The 17,827-nt window shown below is 44.6% G+C and overlaps 1 protein-coding gene across 5 annotated transcripts in view; it reads right to left on the bottom strand.

The window, feature by feature from the left end:
* The window catches only part of LOC146042192 (uncharacterized), a 145,575-nt gene that overhangs the window by 52,784 nt on the left and 74,964 nt on the right, over positions 1 to 17,827 (bottom strand). Inside the window, exon 1 of one of the 5 annotated variants that reach the window (XM_083162118.1) lies at positions 14,055 to 14,251. The exons of the other annotated variants lie outside the window; for them this stretch is intronic. The gene's annotated coding sequence lies outside the window, so the exon portion shown is untranslated. Of the gene's footprint in view, positions 1 to 14,054; positions 14,252 to 17,827 lie in introns of those variants that run through there. 5 annotated transcript variants of the gene reach the window in all.

The raw sequence follows: 17,827 nt of genomic DNA, 5'->3' as shown, positions 1-17,827 counted from the left end.
GTTCAGGTATGGATACCTGAGGCAATACAGGCCTTATTCTAGTTCATTTTTTCTGACAAAATCCTTCTTAGATGGACAAAACCATGTGCACTGCAGGGGGGCAGATGTAAAATGTGCAGAGAGAATTAGATTTGGGTAAGTTATTTTGTTTCTGTGCAGGGTAAATACTGGCTGCTTTATTTTTACACTGGAATGTAGATCTCACTTTGAAGTAAAACCCCGCCCAAATCTAATTCTCTCTGCACAAGTTACATCTGCCCCACCCGCAGTGCACATGGTTTTGTCCATCTAAGAAGGATTTTGTCAGAAAGAGTGAACTACAATAATTCCCTAAGTAAGCATGGAGGGAAGGTCAGGACATGAGGCAGCAGGTAGAGAGAGTGCACAAAGTAGGCCTGTCCCACCTCCACCTGTACCTGCACCCCCACCAACCCTGCACTGTGCCCCATTTATTTCCAGTTTCTTCTGCAGCGCTGTACAGAGTATAGTTGAACATTCACATCAGTCCCTGCCCCAGTGGAGCTTACAATCTATATTCCCTACCACATGTACGCACAAACACACAGACATTCTAGGGTTCATTTTGTTGGAAGCCAATTAACCTACCAGCTTACCCAGGAATGTAGGTTCATGAATAGTAATGAACAAAGAGTTAACAGGTGCTGAAAGGGTTAACTTGCAGGTATGCAGAATATAACAGTATATAGCAGACATACATAACTCCCCACTTTCTGTCTGCTGGATGCAGGACTCCTCGAGCACCTAAGGCCATGCCCTGTTTTTGCCACTGTGGGGGCATAGCTAGCGGATCTCTGTGTTGCTGGCTATGTCCTCAGCCCCTCAGGCTCCAGGATAGACGCTGTGCACATGTGCACAGCATCTATTCTGCAACCTATGGGGATGGGAAGATAGTGACAGGGGGTGACAGGAGCGACTCCAGACTATCCCCCCCCCCCCCCGTGACGCTGGACACTGCCAGACATGGGAGGGTTGCAGGAATAGCCCAAAAAAAGGGACTTTCACACGAATAGCGGAACAGTTGGGAGTCTCTTTTACATTTATCACCCATACAAATCCGACACCCCAGATCTGCTTTACAGTATTTTACTTTAAAACTAAGGGGTTATACTAAGGTGTTTCCCATAGCAACCAATCAGATCCCAGCGTTTATCTTCTAGAAGGTGCAAGAATTGATAAGTAAAATCAAACTGGTTGCTTTGGGCAATATCACCACTTCTAAAAACCTGCACATTAGTAAATATGGTACTTGTTTCCTAGCACGGCGCCCGCAATTTTGATTGTAAGCATCGGGTTGGAAAAATCGCGTTGATCGCATTGCATGCCAACCAAATCGCATGCGATGCGATCGACGCGATCAACTCGATTTTTACATTGCAATCAATATAAAATGGTCCCTGAGACCACATTTTGCATTGATTTGAATGTAAAATGCCCCAAAACACCCCATTTTCATAGAAACTCCCTGATGTTTCAAATGCCCCCCATTGTTAACGCCACCCCGGTATTGACGCCAACCCGAAGCGTGGCAACGCAGCGAGCCCGCGAGGGGCGGCGGTGCGCGTCCTCCGACCTTTTCATACCCCTACTATCCATGTCGGCGTGGAGTTGAGAATAGAAAGTGTGGCGAGCGCAGCGAGCCACCGAGCCCGAAGCGTGGCGAGCGGACGCGGATACCTTCACAGGTATCCGTGTCCCCTCGCAGGCTTCACAGGTATCCGCGTCCGGTCGCCACGCTTCGAGCTCGGTGGCTCGCTGCGCTTGCCACACTTTCTATTCTCAACTCCACGCCGACGTGCATAGTAGGGGTATGAAAAGGTCGGAGGATGCGTACCGCCGCCCCTCGCGGCCTTGCTGCGTCAATACCGGGGTGGCGTTAAAATTGGGGGGCATTAAACATACTTTTTACACATATTCAATGTCAAATGGGCCATATTAGCCCATTTCACATTGTCACCTATGTAAAATCGGGTTGATCGCGTTGATCGCATCGCGGGCCATTATAATGGCCCGTGACCGACCAGATCAACCCGTTTTTCACTTTAAAATTATTTTAACATTGTTCCCTAAGGGAAAATTGCGTTGCTCGCGTCGGTCGCATCGCGGCCCCTTATTAGGGGCCGCAATGGACGCGATCAACGCGATTTTCACTTTTACCGGCAATTGAGCTTGTTAAAGTAAGAAAATCGTGGCCCATCGCGTCCATCGCATGCCTTAAGTACCTTAACTTAAGGCATGCGATGAACCCAGACGGGCGCCGTGCTAGGAAACAAATACCGTAAATATACCCCTAGACAATACAAATCCATTGTCTACAGTTTACCATTGGATAGAGAAGGTGATACATCTCAGGTAAGGACAGTAACAGACTCACCTGTCCCTGCGAGAGCGGAGAGGACACACAGTAATCCCAGCAGTGATCCCATCATGGTCTGAGAGTGATGAACACTAGAGAAGCATCAGTCTATTACAGAGTAACCAGCCAGGTCCTGTCATTATATAGGCCTGGGGGAAGGTGGGGCGGCAATACCTGCCAGATTCTCCACATTCTGTGCTTTACGGGAAATTGTAGATATCATTGTCTTGAAACTCTAAAACACAACAATCATTCCTACCCTAGAAGCTCGCTGCCCCGGGGTCATCCTTGACTATGAACTGTCCTTGGTTCCCCACATTCATTTGTCTCAAAATCATGTTACATGTATCTATTTATTTATTTATTATGCATTTATTTACAGTGTCTTATGTAGCGCAGTGTCTTATTGTGCTTTACAATGGGAAACAACAGTGATTAAACAAACTGGGTAGAAACAAGCCGACATAGAGGTAGGAGGGCCCTGCTCGCAAGCTTACAATCTATAGGGATAATAGGAGGGATACATAAAGATAGAATTCCATAGCATGGCAGTCCCACCAAATTACAAGACAGTCCTGATGGGATGCAATTACATTTGAATGCTACTGGAGGTTGTGTGGGGGTTCAGTATATGATAAGCTTGCCTGGAAATGCGCATTTTCAGGGAACGATTGAAAGTTTGGAGGCTAGGGGAGAGTCTTCATGTGCGTGGAAGAGAATCTAAAAAACATGCAAACGTCATCCCTTACTTTACACAAGACAATGCTACATGTCTAATCCATGCACCAATATATAACATATTGATTATTGCAATAATCTCCTTACTGGTCTTCCCCCATACAGACTCTCACCCCTACAATCCATCATGAATGCAGCTGCGAGGCTGATCTTTCTCACCAGATGTTCATCATCTGCAGATCCGCTCTGTCAGTCTATCCATTGGTTACCTGTAATGTACCATTTTCAATATAATATACTTTTACTTACACACAAGGCGCTAAACAAAACTACACCAACATAGATCTCTTCTCTTATCTCACCTAGGGCAGGATGCACTAAAGGACAAATGTAGTAAAACCCCAGTAATCAGGGTTTTTGCATGCATTTTGGTATTCAGAAAAACCCGCAAGCCGGGTTTTCGCTGTGAGGGGTATTGCCAGCAAATGCTGGCAATACCCCATAGAAACCTATGGGCTTCATAACGCATCTGCCACCTCCCGCAAGGACACCAGCTGCTACCCCTTCACTTGTAAATAAATCCTCATTGCCAAATTTTCATATCTATTTGTCCATGCAAAAAAATAAAAACATATGGCATTTGGTGAAGTATGTTAACACAAAGTTTTGGTCGACACCCGTGCAGGTAGATGTGGGCTGTGAGGCTATTCCTTCCACCCGATGTATTCTGGAAGTGAATTGCGTACCCAACTCACATCGATAATATGGTTATTGAAGCATATCAAGGTATCTTTGATTTATTCGTACCCCAACTCACAGTGCACAGATGTTGTACTCTCACATAAAGTTATCTTTAGAATCACCGGAAAAGGGGTTTAAACCACAGAAGATATATGAGGCGTATCCCAACCTTGATATGCTTCAATAACCATATTATTGATGTGAGTTTGGTATGCGATTCACTTTCAGAATACATCGGGTGGAAGGAATAGCCTCACAGCCCACATCTACCTGCACTGGTGTCAAGCAAAACTTTGGCCCTTATTCTGGTTGGTGCGTATATTTCCGCTCTACTTTCGGAGCGGTCCGCACGCCACGCTGTGCGGACATCGTCCGTAAAAACGCCCACCGGTCCTCCGCATTCGGATGGTCTCACTCTTCAAGAAGAGGGCGTGTTTACGGACGACATCCAAACCATGCGTGTGCGGTGGACACACACAGATTCTGCACGTTCTTACAGCGTATGCACGGTCTTACCGCGTCAGAACGGACGGGAACCTACCCACAGCACAAATCACCACTCTTATCAGAACACCCAAATCTGTAACATGACCCACTTATGCAATTAGGCTACCTCATTCAAAAGGGATTGTTTTTAATGGTCATCTATTATTTATCTAATTGATAATTAAACACTTAAAAACCACTTTACATTAACCCTCACATCATGCTAAGTTCACCACATTCTTTATCGTCCCTTGAAGCCCATGTGCTATGTATGCATATTACATCATCTATTCTTCTTCACATTCAAACTCACACATACACATCCACACACTTAGGTACATGTTTACATTACCCTTCACTTTCAATCACTGCTATGCAATAAAAACATCTATCTACTCTATATACCTTTTGCACCTTACATAAATAAACAGCACTATTTATACTTATTTCCTTATATTTATTTATACTTATACTGTAAAATAATAAAATAACACACAGACCACTTCTAACTTTAACTTGAAAATTTATTTACATTACAAAAAACTATAAAATTTAAAACTTTCTACAGCAGGAGGTCACACAGGTCCTGCACGTGTGCCGCCATTCTCAGTAGATCCTGCCGCAGCCTCATGAGGGCCCCTCTGACACCCTCTGCTTCTTCCGGGTCATCTGTGGGCATGTTAAAGGGGGTTCAACATTAATTATGCTACTCAGGTACACCTTGTACAGTCAATCCTAAGTACCTACAGCATGAGAAATCATACATACAAACAATTACATAGCCAATACTGTTTCTAAAGGCAGAAAATATATGATGCTGCCACACACACACACACACACACTGGCTTACACAACAGAATATGTGACTCATAAACTTGACAATGTATCTATTAAAATCACAACAACACTTGAGCCTCACTCACACTTCTCCTGCCAAAACACTCACCAATCTACTAGAAAGCTACACCCACTACAACATGCCACATTTAGCCATACATATATACCTGCATGTCACTGCTTAATAGCTAAACTGCATGATAGATAGATACATGGATAGATAGATAGATAGATAGATAGATAGATAGATAGATAGATAGATAGATAGATAGAGAGAGAGAGAGAGATACAGAGAGAGATAGAATAGATACCACATTAAAAGGCTAGCCTAGTCCCTCTACCCATTACTTCCTGAATCATTGTCACATTGCCAGATAGGTGAAAGTGCAGCACTAATCCGCTTCCATACACCAAACAATTTCTAAGGTCAATACATCCTACATAATACCTTTCAAAAATACATGGCAACAACACAGGCCCACTGGCTAGAGGGGGGCCCAGGGGAACTGGCCACTTGGGACTCCAGTATAAATCAGGCCTGCCCATATTCCATTGATGTTTTATTGTTGCTTCTATACAAAGACCCTCCATAAATAAACACTCATCACCTACATGAGCATCCAGATTGCACGTTTGCAGCATGGCCCCATAAGGCCAAAGTGTGTCTGTTGTTTTCCATTTGTTTGGACTACGCTTTACTATATGATAGCAAAATGTAATCAGCTGTGCGACATAACAAACTGTACCTAAGTCAGTAATGATGCATTACGTCTACTTACCCCTGCCAGCCAGCTCCACCATCTCTTCTTCCTCCACATTGGGAGGTGGTGGGAAATCGGGGAGGGGTAGGGCGACCTCCTCCTCCTCTTGGTACACTGGGGGGGGGAGGTAGACAGAGGAGGTTGGTGAGTGGCTAGGGGGAGGGGTGTGTGTAGGGGTGGTGGAGGTGAGGTATTCCACCTCATGGCGGCCCTCAACCTCCTCCTCCTCCATCTCCACCTGTCCCGCCTCCTCCTCCTCAACCTGGCCCTCAACTTCTACCTCCTGGCCGACCTCCTGGGACTCCTCTGTGGCCTCCTCCTGGGCCTCCTCTGCGGCCTCCTCCTGGGCCTCCTCTGCGGCCTCCTCCTGGGCCTCCTCTGCGGCCTCCTCACGGGCCTCCTCTGCGGCCTCCACATGGGCCTCCTCACGGGCTTGTCTGGCTCTCTCCCGCACTGTGGGTTAAACAAACAAAATGGTTGAGTGTCATTTGACATTCTAATCACTATAACAAGTACATATCATAACCACATTATATATGTGTTATATATCACACATATAGTATATGGCATTTCTATGTCATCAACACCCAAATGACCTCATTTAATATTAATATTAAATAATGTGAAAATGATAACATTCACTGGGCCAGATGCACTAAGCTTCAAAAGTGATAAAATGGAGAGTGATAAACAGGCAGCCAATCAGCTCATACCTGCCATGTCACAGACTGTATTTGAAAAATGTCAGGTAGGAGCTGATTGGCTGGCTGTTTATAACTCTCCATTTTATCACTTTTGAAGCTTAGAGAATCTGGCCCACTGTCAATTATGTGTATTTTGCGTAAATACTTACAGCGTTGAAGACGCCGCCTCAAGGCCTGCAGACGCTCCGGCTGCCGCCTCCGCAGGTCGGACCATCGCCTCTCCAATTGGGCGATGGTCCTTCGCACATTAGTGCGGGCGTATATGTGTCGCCGGGCTGCAACATATGCCCGGCGCTTGTCCCTATTCGAGATGTAGGGGCCTGCCTGCCCCAGCCTCCTCTTCATCACTGCCACCAGCGCTGTGTGGGTGGTGCTCACTGGTAGGCAGCCATTTTATCAATGGCACATGAAAATACTTCCTGTCGTGTGATTGGTTGTTAACTTTACTATTTGGTATTAACTTTATTATCCATATTGACATGGACATTGTGTATGCGCCCAACAATCGGCGAAAACATCGCACCACCAAGCAACGCGTGCTATAGCTTGGCATCGCTTAGCTGTACTTCGCATTACTTACTGTATGCATTTATGTGTATGCGTACATTTATGAGAAAAAACACATACACATACTAGCACTTCTCCTGACTATACCATTATATTGGACACAGATATTATCGAGCATCAGAGGGTCGGCGATAGTTTTGTTGATTACGTGCCATTGTGCAAAATGCATTTTGACACTATAGCCATAGAGATAAAGAATGATCAGAATGGGAACATGTCAGTTAAGTTTAGGAAAGCGAACCTAAAACTACATTTCAGATGTCGCAAAACCGATCATGGTTGCCGTTAAAAATTATGGCGATCCCGGTTTTCACGGCAGCACATACATGTACGGGTGCGAGTTATGCGGCATTTTTCGAAAGCCTGTTCTGAAAAGAGGTGCAGCATGCAACATAGTGAAAGACATCATCGGACAAGCCACAGTGGCCGTTGTGAGCAAAATACACAACGCGAATCAAACAAAGCAGGATGGAACAGGTTTTGTTTATACCAGGAAAGAGGGGACTAAAAGTAAACGGAAGCGGACAACACGACTTCCGCCATGGTGCAGGCCCCTTTTAAACAAAAAACGGAGCAGAGAAGTAACCTTTTTCATCAACATAAACTAATATTGAATGCCGTGGATAAAAGGCACCAGAAACAAAGACACATTCTGCTTAATGCCTGCTGAAGCCAAAGCCTTTAAAGATCAGATTGTCGCAGCATCACTGTTTGTGAAAAGAGTTCAGGTCTCACCGGCCGTCCGGATTGGACATGCCCAGACCTTATTGAGTGGGAATGCAAAATATGCCATTGATAGAGTTGACATGAAAATCTACAGCATACCGTCCGGGAATCGCGTATTTAATTTAGAGAATCAGTTTTTAGGCCAAGTACCAAAAACAGTTATAGCCGCGTTTGTAGATAATGAAGATTTTCAGAAGCCAATGACAAGAACCCTCTACGGTTTGAACATAAAAATGTAAACTTTGCATCCCTATACCTGGATGGAACACTGCATCCAGCCAAGCCGTTTCAACCAGACTTTGAATACGTTAATGCAGTTCATGAGTACATGTCACTCATTCAGATCACAAATAAGCAGAAATCAGATTCATGTATACTAATTGACCGTGAAGAGTACCTCAACAGTTACACACTATTCGCTTTTGATCTATCGCCTGATCAGAAATGCGCGGAGCATCTGTCTCTAATCAGAAAAGGAAATCTATGAGCTGAATACCGGTTTGCAGGAGCTCTAGACCGGACAGTCAACATAATAATAATAATTTTATTTGATAATATCATTGAGATTAACCAAAGGTGTGTTGTATGATTATCTATAAATGAAATAAATAATTTTAATATTTATCGTATATTTTATCAACACTCATTACCCAACAGCGAGATGAACACATTACAGATAAATTGTATACTGTACACAGATCCGGTGATGCGCCTGTTTTTTAAAGGGACCTACCCGTGCGGTATGCTACCGAGCGGTAAACTATAGCAATACCCCTGCGCATTTGTAATCAACACGCGACCAGCATGGACTCTTATGGATTAGCCCCTGACAACCCCCTATTCCCAAAGGCCATAATAAATTTTTTTAAACTCAAATTCAAAAAGAATTTACCACCAAAATAAGCAGTTGCAAAATTTTAACAGCACCGTTTACGGGCAATATTGCACATACTTTATATTTTTCATGTGCAAAAATTACAAATATACGGCCCGTTTTAGTGTTGATACAAAAACATAATGATCATTTTGTATCAAACTTTGTAAGACGTCTCCCTAGAAGTCATTGTTTGAGCCATTATACGGATAAATGTATACAGACCTGTGTCACCTGTAACCGACGTTGTGTTTGATACAATTCATGCATAATACATCATTGTTTGTGTAACGTGTAACCAATGTTGTGATTGAAACGTTTTATGTACAATGTGTCATGCTTATGATTAATTTCTATAAAAAAATTTGCTTATTGAATTTTATATTGTGTGATTGCGTATTTTTCCAGACACGCCAATTAGAATCAAAGAACAAAACACTGTTTTATAAATCATAATCATATTTTATTGGTATAGGCAAAATATATTTACAGAAATGTATTCACGAATAACACAATAAACTTTACATTTAAAACAATACATGAAATATTCATGCCACAATACAAATTAAACATCATCGTACAAAATAAACATACACAAAAATACATTGTATAAAAACATTATAAATGAGCTATATGTCAAAGGTTCAACCACTGCGAATCCTGGAACAGATTTACGGATCTTTTCCTAGGTAGTACGTAGCCATGTGGCGTTGTTAACCCGGGGGAACTTAAAACATTTATACGACTTTTTTAATGTTGTGTATTGGGGCAGCTGTATTTACATCGCCAACTTCATCATCGTAGATTTCTGCTTTCTAACTGTAATCTGTTTGACGCATTACCAATTACAGTGGATGGGATATTCAATACAGCCATAGCGCGCATAAATTCAGGCCAGTCGTTAGGCATCTTATGGCTCGTCACGCTGTGATTTTGCGTGATGCCCCTTATCAAGTCTAACACATTGGATCCTGGTACTGTATTGCCTTTGTACAAAAACAAACCCTTGTTGTCCCAATTTGCGATGTTTTTAGAGCAAACCATTTTACTCATTAGTATTTTGCAGTTTTTTTTATACCTCGCATTAACACTGTTCAAGACATCATGGTCGTCTCGTGTAGGATTAGTTGTTTCATCAACAGCATTTGCACCGGCTGATAAAAGCATTTAAGTTGACATTTCTCTATAAGATTGTTTACTCAACACCAGGTATCTCTGTAACACAAATGGAGGATAGAAAAGAGTGTCTTGTGCTAGTGCACCTAAGAGACAATTAACTCATAATACCAGTGGCGTAACTATGAATTGGGTGCCCCCCGCCGTTAATGGGGGGCGCCCCCCGAGGCACCCCCCGCCCGCAGCCTTACCTGTCTTGCTGGTCCCATCCCGGCTCCCTTGCTGGCTTCATTCTTCTGCTAGTGAGACGGACCAACACAAAATGTCTCCCCCCATACAGCAGACAGTTTTAGAGAACTGTCTGCTATATGGGGCGGACATTTTATTGTGGTCCGTCTCACTAGCAGAAGAATGAAGCCAGCAAGGGAGCCGGGACGGGACCAGTGAAGTCAGGTAAGGCTGCGGGCGGCGGATTGGCGGGCGGCAGATGGGCGGACGGGAGGGGGCTAACTATAGCACCACAGCCCCCTGGCACCCACACATGCACAGCACCCCCCCCCCGCGGCCGCGGGGGCTGCGGTACTATAGTTACACCTCTGCATAATACATAACGTTTAATTAATTAAACATTGTGTATTATGAGATAATTGTCTCTTAGGTGCACCAGCACAAGACAGTCTTTTCTATCCTCCATTTTTGTATCTTGTAAGTGTCAATGGTAGCACACCCTCATCTGTGCAATATTACTTGCAGAAAGTGACAATAAAGAGGGTCCACTGTACGACATATAATTTCTAATTACCCTGTGCGATTGACATACAGTAACCCTTTCTCCATTTGTATCTCTGATAACGTGTTATTATGTAGTATACTTATGAACTCAGTATCTAGACCTTGTGTGGCTGTTTTGCATATATCGTCGCTGCTAAGTTTGTTGTTTAAACAGTCTATCTGTTGCTGGGGCACCAGATACATTTTCTCAGCGTATTCCATCATCGATTAGACAGTAGTCTGGTGATTAATGGAATAGCAAATCCAAGCAACGATCCATTAAACCCACCCAACTGTTTCACCAACCTCTTCTTTTTTCCAATGGCGCATTTCTTATTACAAAGCAATTTTATAAGGTTTCTTTTCCTTTAAGCGTGTTGAGATCTATCTCACAAATAGCCGTGACCAAATCATTTGAAGTGTTGGATAAAATAGCATTTCTTTGGGACGGTTTGTCTTTAATGAGAGTTTTTAAAAGTACCCAATTACACCTTATCCTGGCCGACATGTTCACCTCTGTTAGAATGACAACAAATGACTATAGGATGTACGGTTATAGCTATTTAGAACTTCGCTTCTTAACAACATAAGCTAAGCTGATGTTGCGTGCTGTATTCTTCGTGTGTGGTTTTGCGAACTCCAGACCTCTTCGGAAAAGCGGCACCGCTTTTCTGAACAGGCTTCGATAAATGCCGCCTAACCTGCACCCGTACATGTACGCGCTGCCGTGAAAACCGGGGAATCCATTACAGGCCTGCGCTTTATAATATTTATTATAATATTATAATTTTTAACGGCGACCATGATATTTAATAAAATTTGGTTTTACAACGTCTGAAATGTAGTTTCACGTTCGCTTTCCCAAACTTAAATGACATGTTCTCATTCTGATCATTCTTTATCTCTATGGCTAAATGTGTCAAAATGCGTTTTGCCCAATGGCACATAATCGGGTTTCTCGTATCGTATAGTGACCATCTCGTTGTTACGGCCCTTTATTTCAACAGTCTGCAACAACGGAACATAACTATCGCCGACCCTCTGATGTTTGAGAATATCTGTGTACACCCCAGTATTCTTGACAGTTTAGGTCCGTCTAAGATGTGGTACATCGCCTTATTGACGATGAATACTTCTCGTTCAAGTGGATCGTACCATAGTTTTAAACCTCCATCCAGTTTATGCCGGTCAATTTCAGCATTGAAAGAATCCAGCAACGCCTCAATAGTTTTCATAAATCCCCGGTTTAATGCAAACCCTCGTCTCTGTACCACCTTGTTATTTTCAACACACGATCACATCGATTGTATTCCAGGTGTGAGGATATTGTATTTCTGTAAGAGCTACTTCCCAATCGCTGCTTAACTCTATTGGCCTTGCCAGCTTTGTCGTATAGTTAGAAATCTTATTTTGTGGGAAATATATCGGCTGAGGCGTTACTCGGTAACGTTATGTAGAATGGTTTTTCATCCATATTCCTCTTTGTTTATATATCCTTTATCTCCGATGCAGCAATCCAAATGTTAAATTTTGTGGGGTATCCACACCACTTGGCTAATGGGTATTTCCTCCTTCTAATCGTCTTATTTTTTTAAATCTTTCCTACTTTGTAAATCCTATTATAGATTTTCGGAATGCTTTGAAGTTCTACCTGTTATAGCCTCCCCGTAGAGATCCTCCAACGTGTAAAGCGGCTTAAGTTCTTTTGGGTTCACGCCGCGTATTACAAATATTTCCTCAGAAAAACTCTGTTCGTAACCTTTCTGAAATATATCCTTATATTTTTAGATACGAACGTGATCCCCGACCGCTAAACAAGCCTTTGTTTTCTTACTTCTAAAGTAATCGCCGTATATCGTCTTGAAGACGCTCAGCGCATTAGAGTCATCCACTTCGTTTGGAGCGCGCTTTATCGTTCTATGGTGTTATTATAGCTGGTAATGAATGCTTGTAAAACATCTATATTTTGGTATGTATTGTATTATTTTCTGTGAAATACTGTACCGCCACATACGTGTTTTTAAAGTTCTATTGAAGCGCTCTATAACGGCCGCTTTCACATCGTTATTGGTTGTGAAATGTTGTATACCGTATTTTTCTAACAACTTTTTTAGGACTTTGTTTAGAAACTCTTTACCGTTATCGGTTTGTAACTTCCTCGGCACGTCACCCTGCTGGAATATTTTATCAAAAGCGTTAGCGACTGTTGTAGTGCTCGTAGCGGTCAGACTTTCAGCCCAGGCCCTCTTACTGAATATATCGATGACGGTTAATATATATTACCACCTTCGTTGTACTTTGCCAAATCTATGAGCGAAACCAAATCACATTGCCACTGTTGATTTATACCCGATACGCATATCATATTCCTTTTATAGTTTTTTCTAGCCTTTTTGTGCAATGTGTACGCGTCTTGATCTTGTAACAATTTTCTCACATCGGCTCTTTTAAATGTATTTTTCAAAGCTTTATAATATTTATCAATACCGCAAAAACTACCTGGTTTTAATATGGTATAATACCAGGCTTTCAGCTGTCGGTTTTGATAATCATATTTGCGCGACATCCTATCCAAATCAAGTTTTCATATAAACATGATTTAAAATTCTACGAATTTTATATAGGTTTATATCAAACCTGTATAAATGGGGGTGTGGACAGGGTGCGTGGCACCTGTCATAATCAATTAGTTTGAGAAAAAAGTGTGCCTTATCTACTCAATGTGCTGACTTCTGCTCAGTGACAGGAGCCAGGTAAAGGAATATAACATTATTCGCCGCACCTAGCTCCTGTCATCATGTGGGAGAATGACATTGTAGGCTACACAGTCACCTGGGACCCCAGGACTGACAAAAATGGGATTCGGGCAGTGAAAACACACCATTCCTGATGAAGCCACACCCTCTTTTGCCACAGCGCACTTTCAAAGCACAAATAGAGTCCTCCTGCCACAATAGGTGACTTTTCTTCAAAAGATCTACTGTAAGCAAACCCATAAGTGCCTAAAAATGCTCATCAATCTCCCATTTTTTGCAAGTGGCCTGCAAACTCCTTCCCTTGTCTGCATCTGTGCAGCCCAAATGTGCATGGACTGAGATGCTCACTTATGGCACCTTTGCCTGTACTCTTATACTATGGATTGTCCTTTTACACCACCATCAGGCGCACCATCACAACATGCCCTAGCCTTAAGGCAGGTGTAGTTCTGCACCTGACCAAGGCCTCCTAAGCTTACAGCTGTGCGTCAGTGAACATATCCACTTGCACTGACACACCCTTGATGCTTCCATAATAGCCCACTTAACGGTTCTTTAACCACCAGTCAGCACTCATTACTTTATCAGCAAAATTCTAAAACCATCTGTCCTGATTGCAAAAGATACCAATTTTTTTGTTGTTGCAAGTATTTAGTTACTTACAGTACATGAACATCAGCTTTGTGAACGATTGCACGTGACTCAGAATTGGGCCTTGGTTTATTCCTATTGAAGGGCAGCCATTCATTCCTACGAACCCACATACTGATCTGAAGTGGAAAGTGAATTGACAACAATTATTTACATAAATTAAGACTGCGAGAATTTTTACAACAGGCGCTCGAGGAAAATGTTTCTACCTATTTTGACAAATTCCTTGGTCTACATAAGCCCATTATTTTCTAATTGATCTTTCAAATATAAACAGATAAGAAATTGTGCTTCATTAGGTAAAGCAAGGAGATCCCTAAAACACCTACAATATTTTAATACTAGGTGATTCATCGCACCCTACGGGCGCTCTTCACACCGGCGTAAGGGGCTGCGCCCCCTTAATTTGTGAACTTTTGTATTGTGAGAAATATGGTTAGAATTGTATGAAAGATGCCTGTATTGCAACTTGAGTTATAGGTGAAATGTGTTAAATAGAGAGCATATGATGTGGAAGGGGGTGTGTATTGTTTTGTTTAAGTAAAAAGCAGTTACAGAGTAAGATGTACATTGATAGTGTGGAGGGTACAGTGACATTTGTGGGTGTGTGGGGGGGTGCGTGTTGTTTAGGTGTGTGTGTGTGTGTGTGCAATAGTATAATAGGGTGTTTTTGAGTCAGCGGCTCCCCACTGGCGGAGGTCACGACCCAGGAAAACAGGAGGCTGGGTAGTGATAGGGGTGTGTGGGCATAAGTGGGACTAAAGAGGAGGGTGGGAGATACTGTGCAGCTTTTGCCAGTGGGTGAGGGTCCAGCGTGGCAGCACAGGAGTACAGGACGGTGGCCCTGAGTCAGTGTCTCCTCCTACTGGGTGGGAGTTAGGGTGCATGAGAACAGGAGGCTGGGCTATGAGGCATGCTAGCGGTATGTGGGCAACACAGTGTCAGCGACTCCCCAGTGGTGGAAGTTACGGTTCAGGAGAGCAGGAAGCTGGGTAGTGATAGGGGTGTGTGGGCATACGGGGGAGTAAAGAGGAGGGTGGGGGACACTGTGCAGCTTCTGCCAGTGGGTGAGGGTCCAGCGTGGCAGCACAGGAGTACAGGACGGTGCCCCTGAGTCAGTGTCTTCTCTCCTGGGTGTGAGTTAGGGTGCATGAGAGCAGGAGGCTGGGTGGTAAAGCATGATAGGGGAATGTGGGCAACACAGGGTAAGCGGGTCCCCACTGGCGGCAGTTACGGGGCAGGAGAACAGGAGGCAGGGCAGTGATAGAGGTCTGTGGGCATGAGGGGTAGTAAAGGTTTTTGGCTGTTGCAGATAAGGGGTGGGCATTGGTGCAGACACCATCGATGGTTGGCATTGATTTTGCACCCTGCCATCGATAGTAGTAACATATTACTTGGATAACCATCGATTGTTGTAGCTATCGATGGTCATCCATTATATCTGACTGAATAGGCCGTGGGTCAATCAGAACTCGGTGGTGGAACTTCCAGGTGTGGGGGGCGGAGCTATGCTCCGTGTCCCGGCACCTTAAAAAAATGTGAAACTTGATTGGTTCTCCTTTGCCATTGCTGTAGGGAAACCATCTGGTCCTCCCACATTGATGGCAAAAGTATTCAACATCGGCCATAAACCATCGATGATTTGAAATCATTGATGGTCGAACTGGAAGAGGATGGGGGACAGTATGCAGCTCCCGGCAGTGGGTGAGCGTCTCTTCCCACTGGGAGGGAGTGAAGGTGCATGAGAGCAGGAGGCTGTATAATAGTGGTATGTGGGCAAGACATTGATCAAAGTTGAATCGCTGGTGCAGAGGACCTTCGGACACTTCTGGCAGTGGGGGAACCTGCAGCGTGGCAGCTAGGGCCGGATTTCCCACTTAGGGGCGGCACCTGCTTGTGGCGGTACAGGATCCCCCATTCTCACGGGAGTATGTGAAGCGGGGAGCGGGGTAGCTGGGGGGGGATTGCCGGAAGGGGGTCAGGGGGGGGTCTGCAAATTGCGGGAGGGGGGGTGGGTCCGCAAATCGCGGGAGGGGGGCTGTGGGGGTCAGTGAATTACAGGAGGGGGGTTGTGGGTGTCCGTGAATCGCGGGAGGGGCGCGGGGGGTGCCGTGAATCACGGGAGGGGCCCAGGAGGTGGAGGGGGTGTGGGGGTCAGCGAATGTCAGACAGGTGTGTTGACAGAGGTGGGGGGGCAGGAGTAATGGTGGATGGTGGCTGTGGAGAAATGGTGGATGGTGGGCGTGTACTGTAGCACTGGCTGGGCGGGAGGAGGTGATGTCAAGGGGGTGGGGTATGTAGAACACTGGTCTGTTCCTTAGGGGGGGCGGGTTTGTGTATAACGCTGGGCGGGAATGTTATACACATAGAGCACTGGTCTTTTCCTTAGGGGGGCGGGTTTATGTATCCCGGAAAATTATATACACAGGGGATGAGTGACAGATCTGGCTAAATACAGTATATAAGAGATAAAAAAAACTAGTCTTAAGGCCCGACGGACGAGCAAAAGTTTATGCTTATGTAATTCTTAAAAGTTTTGTACAGTGAAAATTATTTCATTTAATGGACCTTTATAGGCCTGCAACCCCTTTGGTGGTATGGCCTTAAATTCCTCGAGCTGAACTACGCTGCAGGAGCAAGAAATTTCCGTACATGCCACTGTAAAGAAAGGGTGTGCGAGTGGTGCCTCCAGCGGTGAACTATTGGCGCACCACCATCCCCCCTGTCACTGATCCCCTTATTGCCAATCCTCCCCATCACTGTCCCCCATCGCTGATCCACCCCATCACTGCTCAGGGAGGATCAGTGCCGCTCAGAGGTTCGGCTGCACTCAGCCGTTCGTGTGTTTGGGCATCCAAACACAGGAATGCCTGACCAGATGAAAGGCTGAGCACCCGAACACCCGAGCCACCAAAAATGGCCCCGAACTTCTCCAGGGAAACAGGGACTACTGCAAAAGGCAGCAGCTGCCCCTTCGGTGGTGAGTATTTCTGGGGCAGGGCAAATCTGCCCTGGTATGTTTGTCCTGCCCCAGGAAAACCTACTACTCAAGGGGTCAATTTGCACTGAAGGAGTATTCAGAGCGGTAAAGGACACATTTTAATTATTTTATTTTGTTCACCTAAAAATAAACAGTGTTTCCCTATTTGAGGATATTGTTTCCCTTATTTTTTGATTATGTTAATCTGGACTGAGGGAGAATAAGGTGATCTGAAGCACATGGACACTGAATTAGGCCCTTTATGTGGCCTAATATATTTATAATCATACATTTTCTCACTGCATATGTGTTCGTCAACTCCCAAGCACCACTGCATTACCCAAAGGGGCAGTGAGTGTTGCTTCACTAGAACCTAATATAAGGTCAATGGAATTTCGCAGCATTGCGGGTCAACCTGAATGATCTCCTTAATGTCTGCTCTGCTAAATTGCAGAGTCCTGCGAGCAGGTATATGCCGACCAGCCTAAGGCCCTTATTCTGATCGGTGCGGATATATCCGCGTGCGTTCGGCCCGCCGATGTTTTGTGTCTGCGCATGTGCAGAGGCGTCTCTGCGCATGTGCGAGCGGGGCGTACGGCGAAATTCCGCATGATATGTGAACAGAGGGGCGTGAAGGGCTATTTGGGCTCATTACCGTATGCATACGCCCCGCGTTTCATGGGAGTTCCCATGAAAACGCTGGGCGTACGTATGGTAATGCGGCCGTGACGCACGTGTAGGGGGCGGACATATGACATCGCCGGATGTCAGCTGCCCGCCCAGATCCCTGCTTTTGCACGGAAAA

This window comes from Crinia signifera, chromosome 19, assembly GCF_055691185.1.
Source record: "Crinia signifera chromosome 19, ASM5569118v1, whole genome shotgun sequence".
NCBI classification, from domain to species: Eukaryota; Metazoa; Chordata; class Amphibia; order Anura; family Myobatrachidae; genus Crinia; species Crinia signifera.
This window is presented reverse-complemented; position numbering and strand designations above follow the sequence as displayed.